Raw genomic sequence first — 12,505 nt, forward strand, 5'->3', positions numbered from 1 at the left:
CTGTGGTGGCCCAGAAACATACATATACGCACACATGCACTGTAATTACTGCGGAAGCCAAGTGGCTTGTTCCCGCCCCCTGGGCCGCTCGGCAGGACGTTGCTAGGCAACGAGGTCTGGTCTGAAGAAGGGGTGTTGTCTGTGTGTGTGAGTATGTATGGTGGTGGTGATGGAAGGGGGTGTGGTAGAGTGAAGGCTGTGGTCTGTTATAGATCACTGAACCATGCATAGGAATCTTTTTTTTTTCATTGATTTCCAATATACAGTGATATTATACTGTATTTTGTAGGAAATAGTTTATTCAGAACAGCATTAGCCCTCAATAAAGTTGAATTCAACCTGTGGTGGTCACATTGGTAAGTAAGTCTTTGAGGGACCTTAGACATTTTAAGATCAGTTTAGGACCTGCAAAAGCTGAAAAAAACATAAGTAGCTAATAAATAAACATTTCTACAATATGAAGGAAGTAAAAATGACTGTAATACGTGTTTTCCAGCTGCAACCACAAGATGGTGCCATATACCAGATGGGGCTTCAGGGTTACAACCATTAACTGTGTTCTATTTCCTGCACCTTTCTCAGTGACAGTATTCAGATCTATTGCTTAAGTAGCAATACCCCAATAAAAATACTCAGACTATTCAAAGTAGAGCCATTTTATTATTTGTTTCATATTATTAGATCATAGGATTATTGTTATTACTAATGCATCAACATGCAAGCAACAAGGTGGAGCTGATTTTTTGCTCCTACATATATGTTGTCAGGTAGTTAAATCTACAACAATACATCATATTTTGTAAACTCATCAGGTTTCTTTCTGAAATGTAGTTAAGTATAAAGTAACATAAATGAAAATACTAAACTGCAAGTTTCTGAAAATTGTACATGAGTACAGTATAGTTCTTGTGCTGCTGTACTTGAATGTCATGTGTCCAAACTGCTTCCATTCATTCAAAGTTATACAAGCAAGCACAAAACAACAACCACAGCTTAGTGTGGAAACAAATCTGCATCTGCAAGTCAGAATTTGACAATGTGCAAGAATAGATAAGCGCAGAAAATGTTTTGACATGAAATTAAGCCAGAATTGTCAGTGTTTTAGATGTGTAGTGTTACTGTGTCTCTAGATTTTAGCAAGCAGTGGGAATTACTTGCTATCTTTAAAGCAGCACATTCCCAGTTTTGGCAGTTTGTATCTATTTCATTTGAACTCCAACAGAGAGCAAGAGAGCAGAGCAAAGTGCCTTGGGTTTGACTGTGAAAGTGCCCTGATACCTTTCAAGTGCCCAGAATCAGCTGAAATTCAGCTGCAGGAAAATATTAGAGCAAATTTCAAACTGAATATGGAAATTAACTCATGCATCTAGTTTTTTTTTTTTTTTTTTTAATGATGAGTGATGAAAGCTGAAATATGATTTTTGTTAACAAAAAAATTAGCCAAAATCAATGTGAAAAAACAAAACAAAAAAACTAAACAGTTGTCAGAGTACATTTCCAGACATCTGCTTTGTACTTCTGACGTAAAGCTGACCCTCTGAATGACAGAGCATCACATCAGACAGCTCTGATGGATTTGATTTGTAGCTTGGAGGTGACTGCATTGTCCACCTCACTTCTACATGTCTCATGATTACAAAACATGAGGGTGTGTGCACAGTAATGTAAGCTTTACTGTGTACAGGATATCTATACATGTGCATGTGTGCATGTGTGAGTCAGTGCATTCTTGCGTGCAGTTGTTTTTTTTGCGTAATATGCCCAAATTTTCTGAACACAAGTATGCGTAGGCGTGCATTTGTCACACGCGAGCTCGGCGTCAAGATGTCTCTCTTTCCTAAAGGTTAGGTTGTAAAGACAAAGAGATTTATGACTTGTACCATTTGTGTGTGTGTGTGTGTGTGTGTGTGTGTGTGTGTGTGTGTGTGTGTGTGTGTGTGTGTGTGTGTGTGTGTGTGTGTGTACAAGTGATAACAGACATTTTTCACATGAGTCTGCACTAACAAGCTACAAGCTGTGATGATAGGCAGATGGATAATAAGACACATATTCATAGATAGTCAGTGTGTACTCACCCTTTTCTACCTGTAAATGTGAATGACAGCAGGTGATGTCACTGCTCTACTATGTCTCATCATAACTTCCTAGTGTCGAGCATTACACCACAGACACACACAGAATGTTGGCTAATAGAGCAGCTATAGCTGTAGGTGCACTACTTCAATCTTTTTTCTACTGTCTCATAAATCTAAGTGTGTATGATCATGGTAACCATGAGGAGATGCAGCCTTTATGTTTTATATTCTTGGAAACATGACACATCATATTACACTGAAGTGGACTTGCATGAAGTTCTGTTGAAGTTGGCAGCGTTACACTTTAATGATAGTTCAGTGATTGATGCTTTGTGGTGTCTGGATTAAGTGGAAAACAACCGGTGCGTCTCAGTGTTTCAGTGGGCATGATGCCAGTTCAGGGTGTGGGTGGGACATGTGTCTAACCTACAACGAGAACAACATTTGGTCAAGGTGATTTTTTTTTTCTCTGTGGCTGGATGACATATCTTTTTCTTTTTCTGAGCACACATGCTACAGTATGATTTCACAGTGTATCACTTGCTTTTACTTTGGAAAGTCATCTGACGAGTGACAGTTTTAACACAGTGGTTTCCAAGCTTTTTGGTCTGTGATACTTTAGAAGGAAGCAGTGTCTACTTGAGTCACGTTTCATTTCCCGCATGTATCTTAATCTTTTTTCATAAACAAAGAGATTTCATTGTCTGGTAATCAGTAATCATCAGAAAGTGTGCCTGTTCAGTGATCAGTACGATCCATTAAAGCTTAAAAAAATCTGTTGATTAACCAACACTTGAATATATTAACTTAGTTTGGGGAAGACTGTGACATGCTGTCAATATTTTCTGATAATTTGTAGACCAGGCTATGAATCTGTCAAGAAAGTTGTTTGTTGTTTGTTACTACTTAAGACTGAGCATCGCAGCAAATCTTATATCACTGCCATACAAGTTATAATTGATTGTGAAATGCTGACAACCAGCAGATAATGTCTTTGGATTGAATGTATAGGTCACTTGAACTTATGTCTGTATCCTTCCCCCACTTTTCACTAGTGTCCGTACAAACACATAAAGGACTGCAGTTCAAATTCTCACAGTTTACTGCTCCGTCTACAACTCTTTGTTCTAACAACAGTGAGGCCGAGAGCTTAACGTAATTACAAGTCCTGCGACTCAGAGGACACCTTCAAAGACGGAGCCTGAATGACCAGAATGTGCAGAATGTGTATGTTGGCGACAATCGTGTGTATTTACTAGGTGCTCTCAAACTACTGTAGACATGCCTCCATTCATCTGTGCCGCTGTATGTGTGTGTGTGTGTGGTCATACAGCAGGTCAGGTACCTTCACTCTATGGTCCTCACACATGCACAAGTGACACTGGAGACATTACAGACACACCAAGAGAGGAGGAATAAGTCAACCTGCGGTCAGCCTCTAGAACTATTTGACCCCAGAGGTTCATAGGTCACAACAAAGAGCTCCTGAGGACAGGAGATGAGATGCTCAAAGATGTAACATCATTATGGTAGAGATAGGAACAAAACCTTGAACTGAGAGTGAACTCTGAGTTGAACTGTGACCCCGCAAACCATGCGTTATGCTCAAGTTTTAAATGTAATTGAGGATATATAATGATTGATTCTGTTGTTGGCAAATGAGGCAGTAAAACGCTTATTTACACGTAGATTCATGATTAACAGAGGAGGTTGCAAAAACTAATTTCCATCAGTCAGCTGCACTCTGCAAGAAAAACAAGAGTCCTAGTGATGTATTTTATGGTTCAAGACACTGAAACCTTCCCTTTGTTTGTGAGAGGCGGCTGTGCACACGAGTTATTGAGAAATGTACTGAAAACGAAATGTGCTCTCCATTATCTCAGTTGTTTCACCGCTGCAGCTTCACAGCACCGAATGCAGCTGAACTCAAAGATGCAGAATTAAGCAGAATTGAAAGACTATTAAAGAGGACGGGACCCATGCTGTGCTTTCAGACAGTGAGCAAGCATGTGTTTAAACAGTCTCTTTGAAGCTAAATGTGAAATGATTAAGTCTGCTTAGAAGTCTGTGTGGCTCTTCAGTGTGTGTTTGTGTGTGCGTGCATGGACCTCTTTGAAGATGGTACTCTTGTATGAGTTCAGGAAGACCTTTACAGCAGCGCTAAGTGGAGGGTGCAGCACGCCATAAAGATCCAAGATAAGTGTGCAAATGTGTGTGTCTGTGAGTGTGTGTGTGTATGTGTGTGTAGTTCAGTGCAGGACCTGACATGACTTGCGGGCCTGGTAGAGCTGACGCCAGCCACTTGTTTCTGACTGTCTGTGTATGTCCTGAATGACAGCCCAGAGGCAGTGCATGTGTGTGTGTGGTTAGGTGGGAAAAGAAACGTTTCATGTTTGACGGGAACCATCAATAAAACAGCAACCGTGAAATCACCTCGAAACCACCTGAAACTGGTCCGAGAAAGTGTTTAGGAATGTGCGCAAGAGAGCGTGTGTGAGAGAGTGCACAAAAGAGAGTGGAGGAGAGCAGAGGATGTGCACTGACCTGTGTTCTTTTCTCTCATCTGTTTTGCGCCTCCGTCCACCCAGCCCTGATTGATGACCATTAAGAGCAGAATTTGTGTGTGTGTACAGAGATGGTTAGTGTGTAAATATGTGATTAGCATCAGTATGAGAGTAAATGTACAGATGATCGGATTGATTTATGCTCATGTTAGAAGCCGCAGACATTTTCAGCCAAATCTGGGGGTGTTTTGCATTTCTTTGTGGAATAAATTAACAAGTTGTTGCATGGCTATTAGCATAAAAAAGCAAGCAGCTTTTTTCCAGTCAATTTAACATCAAGCCACCTCTCAATGCTTCTCTTAACCCTCTCTTTTCTTCTGCTCCCTCAGCCCCTGAATTTTATGGCAGGCATTGTAGCAGGGGGGGACACACAATGAGTGAGAGGAGCACTAGTTAACCAGGAATATAGCATGAGTTGTGTGCGTGTGTTTGTACGTATGTGTGTGTGTGCACATGGATGTGCATGCCTGAGTGTTATTGCATGGAGTTGTGTTGAAAAGGTCTTTAGCACATATAGAATACATCAAGGTAACCTTATATGCAGACACACACCAAATTTTAAAAAAGCATATAACTAGAAAATGTCTGAAAGCTTTTTAAGTTCATGAGCCTTTGAAATACATTAAAATGTATTAAATTCTTGATTATTTACTGACATTTTGTAAAAGATAACAAGATAAGACAAACTTTATTAATCCCACGTACATATACCTAAGTGCTTGGAAGTGCTTCAACTTCTACTGCAACTCAAGCACTTAAGAGTGTTAATTGAGCACTGAAAGGAGTTGAAGTGTTAGTGATGAAATGGCTGATATGGCAGAAAGGTATGCTAATGAAGTGAAAGCGCTAAAAACACGGTCACTGTTACTCTTGAACTGTTTATTTGAAAATGACTGTGAAAAGAAATTTAAGCACTGAAAGCAGTTGAAGTTTAAGCTGTGAGGGTAGTTTATTTTAGTTGAAGTGGAAGCTCTGCAGATAATTGTGTTAATTGTAGGTTAAAGGTTGGCACTGACAGCAACTGGTACAGTTCAACTGACAGTAGTCGAACTGTCAGTTGAAAAGTAAAAACAACAGCTGCAGGGATTTCCGGAGGTCTGTTTTCTCCATTTACATTTCTGTGGATAGAGGACAAATGTCTGGGATTTTTTGCTGGAATCTCAAATCTCTCTAACAGAGGTGATGAATAAGATGTTATTGTTGAAAACAGGCCATTATCATTGTCATTGTCATAATAGGCAAAATATTTGAATAGGTTCCTCCTCCTTGGGATTAAGATCAGGATTAGGATCAGGATTGGTCCCAATTAGGGTTAGAGTCAGAGTCAGGATCAAGTTTAGTTAAAGGTACACTGTTTTACTTTGTGATTGCTTTAGGATTATGGGTTAAGATTAGAGTTAGGCACAGGATCAGATGTGGTTCAAGGTACACTGTGATTTTGTGATTGCTTTAGGATTACGGATTAGGGTCAGGAGAAGATTTGGTTCAAAGGAAAGTTAGGGAGTGTGCAAAGAGTTTTCACAATCATATCGGTCCGTGTTCTTTTCCGTATGGCCAGGGGAAGGTTTAGGGGTTAGTCAGTGCAGAAATGATGGTGAGACCAGGCTGCCATGGCTGGTTGTCATCCAGGTACAGACAGGAGAAGACACCCCACATACAGACCCTCTGGTGGGGATGGGGGTATCTACTCTCTACTTGCTTCAGACAGACAGATGAACTGCAGGCCAATGAGACACATAAGCACACATACGCCTCAAAGATGACCTAGACCCCCCACACTGAGGTAGCCGTGATCAAGTGCATCAAGTTCATCCATCAAGACTGAAAGTGAAAAATGACGTCTGGAAGTGTATGATTATGCTCCCGGGCTTCTACACATCAATCAGCGGACACTGCACACAGGCACACATTCGACCACACATTAAACACAGAGAAGATGCAGAACTTGAAAAATGAACAAGAGTAAATTAATCTCCTTGTCTGAGAAGTGCGCGCCTGTGTGTGTGTTGGTGAAGAGCAGAAAGAGGGATGAACAGTGTTATTGGTGAAGAGAACAGAGATCACGGTCAGAGCAGGATTTAATCAAGGAAAGAGAGTGAGAGAGGGAGAGTCGTGAGGTGGTTGATACTGAGGAACATGACCAGCTTCAGCTGAGCAAAAAAAATCTTAATGAAGCTTAAAAGAATGTTTAGAGAAATTGAAACGTGTGTGAAGTGTAGAAGCATCAGCCTTCCTGTTTTTATGTCTTCATCCCCTGCTACTCATCTTCTTCTCTCCCTCTCATCATCCTTCCTCACTGGTGTGGGAAACATGGCGCTATAGTGTGTTATTCAGAAACGGTGATGTGTGTGTGCGTGTGTGTTGGATGTGTCTCAGTTTGTGTGTCAGAGCCAGCTGTGGAAAATAAACCTTAATAGCAGACTTTAAATGCTGCACCAGCTCTTCCTTAGCATGTTAACCATTATAGCAGTTGCCAAATGCTATATAAAAAGTGAACTTGCGTAATGGGTCTTCTGTTTATCTAGGCAGTGTAGAAGAAGCCATATAGGTTCAAAGAAGAGCCCCTTTTTTCTCAAGTGAAACAGAACTGAAGAATTAACTTTCAAAGTAAGATGTCCTTTTTGATTCTCATTCCATATTAGTATTAGCATCAGTTATTGGTAACTTTAGGATGGCTTGTTTCGTTGGTAAAATTCAGATGAGAGGATGGATACCACTTTTGTATTTCTCTTCAAATCAAGACTACAGCTAGCAGTTAGCTTAGCGTAAAGACGGGAGATGGGGAAAACAGCTGGCTGGCTTGATATATATCTCATTTGTTGAATCTGTACAAAAATTGAAGGTTAAAAATTACAGTTTGTACTTTTACAGGGGTTTTGTTGTTGGCATGTTTTTTGCCCAGGCACAGTCGCTTTCTGGTAGTCCCTGCTAGTTGCCTGGCAACCTGACAATGATGACAAAACTTAAAAGTCTCATAAGACATTTTTACATAACACAGGATGAGCTGTAAAGGAAGATAACAGTGTGTATGGCCCCTAATTAAATAATAATGATAGATAACTGATGGTAAAACACTAAGAACTCAGGCAGGAGGAGCAAGGTTTGAAGGAGGAAGAGAAGGGAAATGAATGTAAGTCTGAAAACCAACCTGTCACCACTCATAACGTGAAAAATGAAATTACGGGGCTGACAGAGTGAATGTCCCAGTGACAGGAGGTGAGGAATCCAGCAAGTGAAAGTAGAATATTCCTCACATCAGTTGTGGTTTTATTAGAAGACAAAACAAGACACAGTCAAAGAGGCAACTATGCTAAGTAAACAGGGCACAGCATGAGGATGGATGGATAAAAGCAATTGATCTGCAATCAGCACACATGATGCTTCCTTTGAAATGTCTGAGACAGAGCCACCTCACAAACGTCAACAGCATTTGAAGTAATCAATGAAGGCTACTCCTTCAGAAGCATCTCATTAATATCTTGGCAGACAAAACGGCTCCTCGACATAAATCAGCAACTTTATTGTAAGTAGTTAACGGAGACAAGACGAAAGTTGATGGAGGAGCAGAGAAACTCATAACGCAAGCAGCTTCGGTGAAGATGCTTGTTAAAAAGATACCACTTTGCAGCACAATGTGTGTGTGTGTGTGTGTGTGTGTGAGAGAGAGAGAGAGAGAGAGAGAGAGAGAGGCACGGGGAGTGCAGAATGAGAGCTTTTCATCCTCTCCAGTTACTAATCACAGTCTCATTCTCTCTCACCCTGCATAATTCTCCCCCTCGCCTTTATAAATCTTTCTTCTCACCCCACCTCTTCCTCTCTTTCTGAGGGCAGAGACAGCAGATGTGTTGGCAGGTTAAATGACCTCTGTGATGTATGACTTAACAAACCACAGGCATCCATCAACCCTAAGTGTGTGTGTGTGTGTGTGTGTGTGTGTGTGTGTGTGTGTGTGTGTGTGTGTGTGTGTGTGTGTGTGTGTGTGTGTGTGTGTGTGTGTGTGTGTGGAACAAAGAGAGAAAGAGATGCTACTCATAAAGAGCAATTTCAATTCACCTTCAGCCCAAACTTGTGCCTCACCAACACACAGCAGAGGTCTCTCCCCTCCTCACCCATGAATCAATCCTCCTCCACCTCTTTTCCCCGCATTTCATGAATGAGTGTGTCTGCTGGCGTATATGTAGATGTGCTGTATACATGAATGTGAATGAAGCGCTTCTACAGTGTAATTACATTGGCCAGGATTCCCTCTGTCTGCTGCATAGATAGACTGACGAGATGCCCTTTCTGACCCTTGCATGTGTGTGTGTGTGTGTGAGAGGGGGAGATGCACAAAAATGAGGTGACCCTCCACAGGTTTAGGGCTCCGCTGGCTGAAAAATATGCATCTGCATGCAACAACATAAGATAGAAACCACTTGTGTTCCGCTTTGCTTTGCTGTTTCCTGCACGTTTATGTTTACGTTTGAGATGTCTATCTTTAATTTGATAAGACAACTGTAACAGACAACAAAAGAGGCAGAGGAAGTTAATTTATATTAACATGACAAAAAGAGGTGTTTCAGTTCTTATTGATCCTTTATAGTGAGTGCAAACGAAAAGGGATCTTGTAAATCGTGTATGTGAATGCTTCCATCACAGCAACCTGAAAACTTTTTTCCTGACTCTACTGCCACAGTCGTCCATCAGCAGCCATCTGCTGACAGACGGCGGACGTGCCCTCTCCATGCAGTAATTACAGGAAGCCAAGGAGGAGCTGCTCCAGGCACATCCTGGCACACAGCTCACCTGGATGACTTTTTTCCCCTCTCCTGTAAAACAAGTTCAGTGTGTACTGGGGATGAGTTTAGAGGGCATCAAAGACGAATTGAGTCAGTCAGTCAGAGTGACTCTGTTGTTGTTTTTTTTATACTCAGGATGGATTTTATGATTTCTAAAGTTTTGTATCAGTCTGCAACATATGTTAAAAACAGTTAATAGCACAAACAGACAGAAAAGGTAGTGTTTTTATGGTTTACAGACAGCCTTCAAGTTCTCCTTCTCAAGTGATTTTGGGTGGAGTATCAGTCTAAAGCAACCAAAAATTACAAGGGTAAAGATCAAGGTTCCCTGCCATCAGTCCATCAAATGAATGGACGCATGGCTTTTTTTTCTGTTCAGGGAAATCAACATGTGGAACTTTTTACCCACAGAATTTAAAATGAAATAGTTTTCAAATAGGGATGAGTTGTGTTTTGTGAATAGTTTGTATCTTGTGCCATTTTGTATGAATGTTCTTGCTCTGAGCTTTGTGTTTTGTGCTGTTTCACGTGCATTTGATTGTTGAGTTTTATGTATTTCAAAGGCCCATTTAGAGACGGGCATTGCAAACTAGCATGGGCTATAAAGGCTGTGATATCTGGCATTGGTTCATGTGAAATGCATAAATGAAAGAAATGAATGGTTTTTTTTTTTTTTCAGTCATTTGCGAAGTAGATCACTACTGAAGTTCAGGCAGTGTCAAGCTAATAAGAAGAGGTAAGTTTAACTTGCACACAAACACACCAAAGAACTGCACCAGATCTGGAACCTATTTTCTTTTTTTTTTTTTTCTTTTTCACAAATTGATTGGCTAACCCCCTGCATGTAATGAATATTTTTTGTGTCATGTTTAGCAGCCTGTCTTTTGACTCTGTAATTCTCCCACTAATTGTCTCAGCAGGGCTGCTGACCAAGATGGCTGCCCTGCCCTCTGGATCACTTTGACTATGCTCTACCAACAAAAGAGGAGATGAGGAAAACAGCAAGGAGAAATAAAATACTTCACCGCCCCACTCCCAGAGAAGTGCCAGATCTTTATTTCACTCTTTTCTTTCCACTTTTTCTGTCTCAGTGCCCACAAAGTGATTGGAAAGCACACGACAATCTTTTTTTGTTGACGTTCGATGGCGCGTAATAATGTGGTCATTATCATCGCTAAAGGAACAGGTTGGGGCTCAGACAGGGTTTCACTGGGGGCCTTTAAGGCACACACACACATATAAACACACACACACACACACTTTCAGTGTGGGAAAAGAATGCTTCTAAAAGAGGGACAGCTGTTTGGGTGGCTCGTGAGGATGGCGATCAGGTTAAAGGGATGATGGCCTACTGTAAACTCCACCTGTGCATTTGGCCATGCCTGAGGCTGTAGGGAAAAACGGAGGCCAGTGTGGGAGCCTGTGATTTTGTCCGGTCCTATACCTTGCTTTTGCCACTAAAAATAATGAAAGGTAATGTAGATTAATGCACATGGCCTACACACACGTCCTCATCTTTATGAATTTTGAAAAATACCTCCTAAAACATTTTTAAACAATAGGCTGTGAAATTCAAGCTCTCTGATGGAGTGAGCTGTTTGTCTTTGCACAGCATCACCAAAATTAATCTTGCGCACTATCAATCACGTGGTGTAAACGGTGGGTTGGTTGGTGTGTGTGAGAGAGAGGGGGGTTTGAGTGGATGAGGAATGTGATTAACTTTTCTGTCTGTGTGTGTCTAGCTGACTTCATTCCAGCTGCTCATAGAACAAGAGAGAGATGAAGAAAGGACAGGGAAGCAGTTAATACCAAACAAATGAAGGGAATTGATTAAATCTTGCTGTTTTATTAAATTTGAAATTCAAATGAAATGCTCCCTCTGTGGTTTTGCTCATAGGCCATATTAAGATCATTCTAGGTCCTTTCCAGAGAGTTTGTTATCATATTGGCTAACCATCCATAATTTAAAAACAGGATTACTCCTTCACATTCAGGTTATAAAAGTTTTTCCTCACAGTTCATATAGTCTGAGCTTGGCTGTGTATTTAATTGTTTTACAAAACTGAGAAAAGCACAGGAAGAGGTGTTTTTTTTTTAAAGACAACATTTGTTTTCAGTTGAATGAGATGGAATTGCAGAGGCAGTGGTGGTGTCCTCCCTTTCCTCCCCCAAGGCTGACTGGATACGCCCCAGGGACAGGATGGGACGGACCGGGCCAGCCTCTCATTCATCAGCCTCTCCCTTCGCACAGCTTCACAACGTCAGTAAAAAAAAACAACGGGCTGTATAGCGGAAACAAAGCCTTTCTGTCTGACACATCAGAAATGTTTAGGGACCTCTACCTAAAAAAAAAACACTCATTTGTCTAAAACAGTCTATGATCTAAAACTGCCCACAGCAAGACGTCCCTCTATCTGGAAGGTGTTGTTGTTATTTGAGTTTTCAAATGTTATCCGTTTGTTGGTGAAATTGTTGGTGTCATATTTTAACAGAAGTTTAAATAAATTATTTTGTTTTATTTTACCACATACCTCAAAGACTCAGTGACCTGGGTCTTTGAGGTCCCCTGGGGCTTTTGTACAGTCTGCTTTCCCTGGTTCATAATGGAGCCTTGTGGCCTTTGAGCTCTGCAAATAAGTAAATAAATAGTGGTAAAACCTCAAACCTTAACAAGTAAATAATTGATAGTTGCTTATTAAAAATGATGAAAGAATGAATACTGCTTAGCCTCATAACTGTTTGAATGGCAGAGAGAAAACAATTCAGTTGGAAGTATGGACAGTAAGTCGATTTTTCTGATATACCAGCACTGCTTTAGTCACTGAATTTATTTCCTTTAACTTCATATTGTCTCCTGCTTGTTGCAGTTTGGAGTCTTGCCCCTCGCGAGACTTCACTTTTACACTTTACGACGGAACAAGTGTTCAGAGCTGGCACCTGATTGGTCCTCAGGCTCTCAGCGGCACTTCAAAGCCACGAAGAAGCTACAACTACAAGAGGAGTCGAGGAGGAAACACACACTCCTCATCGACAGTCAACGCGGACACACACAGACACACGCGCGCGCGCACACACACACACACGTACA

This window comes from Toxotes jaculatrix, chromosome 13 (assembly GCF_017976425.1).
Source record: "Toxotes jaculatrix isolate fToxJac2 chromosome 13, fToxJac2.pri, whole genome shotgun sequence".
Lineage (NCBI taxonomy): Eukaryota > Metazoa > Chordata > Actinopteri > Toxotidae > Toxotes > Toxotes jaculatrix.